The following is a 6452-nucleotide window of genomic DNA, read 5'->3' on the forward strand; positions in this document are numbered from 1 at the left end:
GAAGGACATGGAGCTGTTGGAGGCCACGAGGATGACTGGGGACTGGGGCACCTCCTGTATGAAGACAGGCTGAGAAAGCTGGGACTGTTCAGCCTGGAGAAGAGAAGGCTGCGTGGAGACCTCATAGCAGCCTTCCAGTATCTGAAGGGCGCCTATAGGGATGCTGGGGAGGGACTCTTCATTAGGGACTGTAGTGATAGGACAAGGGGTAACGGGTTAAAACTGAAACAGGGGAAGTTTAGATTGGATATAAGGAAGAAGTTCTTTACTGTAAGGGTGGTTAGGCACTGGAATGGGTTGCCCAGGGAAGTTGTGAATGCTCCATCCTGGTCAGTGTTCAAGGCCAGATTGGACAGAGCCTTGGGTGACATGGTCTAGTGTGAGGTGTCCCTGCCCATGGCAGGGGGGTTGGAACTGGTGATCTTAAGGTCCTTTCCAACCCTAGCTATGCTATGATTCTATGATTCCCACTGGCATTCGAGCACTCAGAGCTTGTTGGTGAAATTGGGCCTATTCCTCACACGTGGAGTGCAGCGTGCCGGGTTCTGTGCTTGGGCCACACACGTGGGCCTAGATGGACTTGATCTGACGGATCTTGATGATCTTAAAGGTCTTTTTCAGCCCAGTGCATTCCTCTAAGTGGATCCACAAACCATCGTCCCAGGCTACACAACAAGTGCTCATCTGCAACGATACAATTTAGTCTGCTGCAAAAAACACCCCCATGCTAAATTCAAGCTGCTGCTTTGAGACCCAGGCTCTCCTCGGAAGGAAACTCAACACTTCTTTTGTATGTTTAGTTATTTTAAGACTTCATCATTTGCATGAAAATTGCCAGCTCATACAGATGAGGACAGAAATAGCACAGCTTAATTCTAACAACACTGACAACCCCCAGAGTATACACACTGAACTCACTGTGCTATTGCATTGCAAAAGGGCACATTAATATTGACCTGCAGAAAGCATTTAAATGGTTGTACTCCTCAGAGCCTCTAAAACACATTTACAGGGTTCCCAGTGTGCTGGTTTGATTTAAAAGGGGAAAAAAACCCAAACCAACCCCAGGTTCAGCCTGTTTGGTCACACAGCCACCATGGCCTCCTTGAGAAGAAAGATCATGGCACTTTTCTTCAGTAAAGGGGAAGAGTGGAGGGATGGCAGAAGTAGCTACTCTCAGACTGAGCCCTCATGGGCTGCTAAATATTGTGTCTCACACTGTTCGTCAGAATTTTATGTGGAAAAGATGAGAGGTGGGCTGCAAACGCTGTCTTTGCTGATGCAGCTTCATTGGGGAGCAGCATAAGAAGGACAAGAACCTGTTAGAGCAAGTCCAGAGGAGTCCATGAAGATGCTGCGAAGGCTGGAGCAGCTCTCCTCTGGAGCCAGGCTGAGAGAGCTGAGCTTGTTCAGCCTCGAGAAGAGAAGGCTCTTGAAGGGGAGACCTTAGAGCAGCTCCAGTGCCTAAAGGGGCTACAGGAAGCCTGGAGAGGGGCTTGGGACAAGGGCCTGTAAGGACAGGCCAAGGGGAATGGCTTTAACCTGCCAGAGGGGAGACTGAGATGAGCTCTTAGGCAGAAGCTCTTCCCTGTGAGGGTGCTGAGGCGCTGGCACAGGGTGCCCAGAGAAGCTGTGGCTGCCCCATCCCTGGCAGTGTTCAAGGCCAGGCTGGACACAGGGGCTTGGAGCAAGCTGCTCTAGTGGAAGGTGTCCCTGCCTGTGGCAGGGGTTGGAACTGGGTGAGCTTTAAGGTCCTTTCCAATGCAAACCAGCCTGTGATTAAATGCAAAGGGATTTCAGCAGCCCAGATGGGTTTGGGTGAGGGGTCCAGCTGCAACAGAACATACCAGAGGCACAGTCCAGTGCCTCTGGTATGGAGCTGAAGTGCTTCTCCCTCCTTCAACACCACTGCAGTTTGGTGAACTCTGTTCAGCAGGGCCAGGGCCCATCTCCCAAAGTGTTGATAAGATAAATCCGTTTCCCCATCAAAAGCACAAGAGGTGGTTTTCTTACTGCAGCTGCCAGAGCCATGGGACTTCCACAAACCACACAGTTACCACTACCAGTTGTGAGGGCAGAGGCAGGCTGTCTCAGCCCTGAAAGCACACACCAACAACACAGTTAACAGAGTTATTTTTCAGCAGCGTTTTGAAGGCCCATTTCTTTTGTCTCAAATACAAGATTTCCCTACCTTTCATTTCAAGTGGCAGCTCGAGTGTATGTGAAGTGATGGGTGGGTGGAAGAGATGCGAGTTAGGCACTTGAAGAGGAACTTTGTGTATTTAACTTTGGTTTGAAAAGGTATTGTTGGGGTTTTTTATGCTGGTTGGTTTGTTTTTCATGAGCACCGCAGAGCTCTCTGCCCCTGAGCCCTGTGGTTCTCCCCTGCAGCTTATTCCATACAATCACAGAATAATTTGGGTTGGAAAGGACCTTAAGATCATCCAGTTCCAACCCCCCTGCCATGGGCAGGGACACCTCACACTAGACCAGGCTGCTCCAAGCCCCATCCAATCTGGCCTGAATTTGGGGGTGCCCTCGCCCCCTCCAGCAGGAAACACCCTCAACAATCATGAGCCTACGCTCAAAGCTAAACTATTTGTGACACCAGCTGCTGGGGAGGCTGTCACCAATATGTCACTTCCTAATGCTCCTGGGCTGAGTTAAACCAATTCCTCACATTCCCCAGTGGTAACTGATGATGAGTGCCCTGAGAGATGGAGTTAATCAGCTGCCAAAACTCAAACCCCTGCAGTCGTTCCCAGAAAGTAAAAATGATGCTTCGAACCAGGACTTGAAACCTGCCAGAACAACCCAAAGCAAAACAGCTGCCAACGCAGAAGCACCTGGGGAACAAGGCAGGACAATGGCAGGGCTGCAAATGAAGAGAGGGGATGGGTATGACCAAGAGCTGCTGGTGAGGAGCTCATCAAAGGCTTGGCAGAGAGAACCCAGACTGATTTGGTTCCTCTCTGGCCATCTCTTTCCTCCCACCTTTACATCCATGTTTTACTGAGCTGATCCTACCAGAGAATGTTGTATGTTCTTTGTTGGTTTCCAGCTGCAACCCAGAACATCCTTGACATGTCACCTGCAAACCATTATTCAGGGGGTTTTAATTCTCTGGAAAATGAGGATATCTTAACAATGAATTGCAATTCATTTGGACTGAAGACAGAGATGACACACGCTGACATCTTTAAAGACCCCAGGGTTAACTCTGCCTAATGAACAGCATTAAACAGTCATCAGTCCTGTGCTCATAGAGCAAATATTACGAATGGGAAGAGAATGAAGAACATAAATTCCACCTTTAAGAAATAAAACCTGAATCAGGGATTTGCTTTTAAACAATTTTGGCAGTAAGAATTTTGTACTCAGATTTATGAGAGAATGAAATCAAATCCTGAGGCTGGAACAGCATCTTCTCCTGTCAAGCAGCCAAATCTGAAGTTTCTGCTGCCTGTTGATAAATGGCAAGGATTCCCCCTCCTCCCCTGTTCTCTGCTAGAAGCAGTTCTGAACTGGGACAATAATCCACTTCCCAGACTCTTATGGGGAACATTCAGAAAAGTATTGTCACTTTGAACAGTGAAACTAAGGACTGAAAATCTCAATTCAGTCCCTTCTCATGTTAAAATATTATCAGACCCTTCTTTTGGGACAGTTTATGGTACCACATATCAACATCAACTTCAGCAAAGTAATAAAGTACCCGAAACCTGGTTTTCCTACAAGCCAGCCAATGCAATTGATAGTTGATATCATAGAGTCTCTTGATGTACTTCTTAAACAAGGGTGCATCTCAACACACTTTTGTGTGATATGAAACAGTGACATTATCAGATATTAAAGAAACTTGTCATTATCTGATATTAAACAAACCAGCAAGCCTGCCTGAGAGTCTCAAAGCGAGACAACAGCAGCCCAGATATTGTTTTGTGTACGTCAAGGAATTTTCAATCAGGAGATGTTTCCTACTATCTACAAGAGGCCAAATTGAAGCAATTTAATATATAGGTGTTAATGTGTAATAAAATGACCAATATTTGACACCTTAGATGAAGCTCAGCTCTTTGGATGATCCAATAGTGACTCACTTGGTAGTTCAGGTTGGACAGGATCTCAGGCAGCTATAAATTCCAACCTGCTCGACACAGGCTCAGCTGTGACACTAGAACAGGTTGCTCATGGCTTTATACAGTCTGCAGTGTTGCCTGACAGTCACCCCCTCTTTTCTGGTGTCAATTTTCCTTGCCTGCAAGCATTCAGTAGTCAAACAGCACAGAAATGTGCATCAGTTGAGGCCAAGCCAACCTACAGGAGCAGAATACATCAATTAAAGCTTGCACTATAACCCCTAGGCAGTTGGTATTTTCTTTTAAGAGTGACAAACTATTTTTTGTCCCCTGGAGAAGTGAGGCTCTGTTTAATGACCCCCCCAAAAAAAAATACAGATGATACCTTGCTCAAATGTGCTGAGATGACCAAAAAGCCCAATAGTGGTAAAGAATGTAACAAGTTAAACCACTGTACTAATGACCTAAGAAATGAGAAGGTTGTGCCCATCTTTAAACATTATCTATGTTAACATAAAGAGCAAGAACACAAACAAACGTAGCAGTTTGGGTCTAAATCAGACAGAACAAAGGTGACTTGTAACCATCTCCTGTGTTTTTACGATAGAGATGTCTGGATTTTCTTGTCCTCTATGGGCATAGATGAAGCAACATTGTCCCAGCCTCAGACCAAATACCACTTTTCCAGTCAGCTTTGTCCAGGTTTATAAGAAGCTTCGGTTGTACCATGCTACAGAAAACATAAGGCTTGTGCTGCTGTTTCCAGCACTGACACTGAAGTGTGTTAAACAAATGGTGCTTGAGCTGAGACACTTCTTTTGAGCAGTTTTACCAGATGTGTGTCAGCTGCATGACTTCACTCTGTAAGTCAACAGAAAACCCAGGAGGAAGTTTAATGAACAAATTAACAACTTAATGACAGGCTGAATGTTGTTTCTGGCATGCCAGGCTTCTCAGTGCAGCCCTGACTCTTCACAGAATCAGCTAGGTTGGAAAAGACCTTTAAGATCATTGAGTCCAACTTTATGCTCTCATACGACCTCACTTGGAGCACTGTGTGCGGTGCTGGTGTCCTTAGCATAAAAAGGACATGGAACTGTTGGAGCAAGTCCAGAAAAGGCCACGAGGATGATCAGGGACTGGAGCACCTCCTGTATGAAGACAGGCTGAGAAAGTTGAGGCTGTTCAGCCTGGAGAAGAGAAGGCTGCATGGAGACCTCATAGCAGCCTTCCAGTATCTGAAGGGGGCCTATAGGGATGCTGGGGAGGGACTCTTCATTAGAGACTCTAGTGATAGGACAAGGGGTGATGGGTTAAAACTTAAACAGGGAAGTTTAGATTGGATATAAGGAAGAAGTTCTTTACTGTGAGGGTGGTGAGGCACCGGAATGGGTTGCCCAGGGAATGCTCCATCCGTGGCAATGTTCAAGGCCAGGGTAGACAGAGTCCTGGGTGACATGGTTTAGTGTGAGGTGTCCCTGCCCATGGCAGGGGGGTTGGAACTGGATGATCTTAAGGTCTTTTCCAACCCAAACCGTTCTGTGATTCTGATTCTATCTCACCACTGCCAAGGTCACCACTAACCAATGGCACTGAGGCCTCGTCTCCACGGTGTGTGAACACTTGCAGACGGTGACTGCAGCCCTGCCCTGGGCAGCCTGTTCCAATGCCTGAGCACCCTCTGGGGAAGGAATTGTTCCTCAGCTCCATCTAAACCTGCCCTGGTGCAGCTTGAGGCCGTTTCCTCTTGTCCCATCCCTTGTTCCTTGGGAGCAGAGCCCAGCCCCTCCTGGCTCCATCCTCCTGTCAGGCACTTGTAGGGAGCCATCAGGTCCCCCCTGAGCCTTCTCTTCTCCACACTGAACCCCCCAGGTCCCTCAGCCGTTCCCCATCACACTTGTGCTCCAGGCCCTGCACCAGCTCAGTGCCCTTCGCTGGCCCCGCTCCAGCACCTCAAGGTCTCTCTTGTAGTGAGGGGCCCAGAACTGAACACAGGATTCGAGGTGAGGCCTCACCAGTGCCCAGCACAGGGGATGATGACTTTCATGCTCCTGCAGACATACCTGTTCTTCGCTATGTACTTGTGCAACGCGTCCCTGGCAGTGACCCCCCCCTTCTACTCCTGGTCCCCCACAGACGCGCCGTTTACCTCAGCCCTGGCCCTACACCCTCCGGTCGCCAAGGCAACAGCGCCCTCCCTCAGGACCCCGCTCTTAGCTGCCTGCCTTCCTGCCTGCGCCGCTGCCGCTCGATGATCCCCTCTCCCCGCCGCCTGCTCCATGGGCCACCTCACCGGAACAAAACCTAGCCCAACCCTGCCCCGCCCGGCGCCTGTCCGCGGTGCAGCGGTACCCGTACGCCCGGCCCCGGTTC

The 6452-nt window shown here is 48.7% G+C and overlaps 1 long non-coding RNA gene across 2 annotated transcripts; it reads right to left on the reverse strand.

The window, feature by feature from the left end:
- Positions 1–3339: 3339 nt before the first annotated feature.
- LOC134166568 (uncharacterized) lies at positions 3340–6374 on the reverse strand. 2 transcript variants are annotated; one of them, XR_009965916.1, is made up of 2 exons: positions 6229–6374; positions 3340–4317 (listed from the first exon to the last, which is right to left on the reverse strand). It is a non-coding gene; the product is annotated as an uncharacterized LOC134166568 (long non-coding RNA). The 2 variants fall into 2 exon arrangements; XR_009965917.1 differs by lacking the exon at positions 6229–6374 and adding an exon at positions 6095–6226.
- Between the last annotated feature and the right edge of the window lie 78 nt (positions 6375–6452).

This window comes from Pezoporus occidentalis, unplaced genomic scaffold (genome assembly GCF_034315485.1).
Source record: "Pezoporus occidentalis ecotype Australia unplaced genomic scaffold, CSIRO_AGI_Poc_V1 ctg265, whole genome shotgun sequence".
Classification (NCBI taxonomy): Eukaryota; Metazoa; Chordata; class Aves; order Psittaciformes; family Psittacidae; genus Pezoporus; species Pezoporus occidentalis.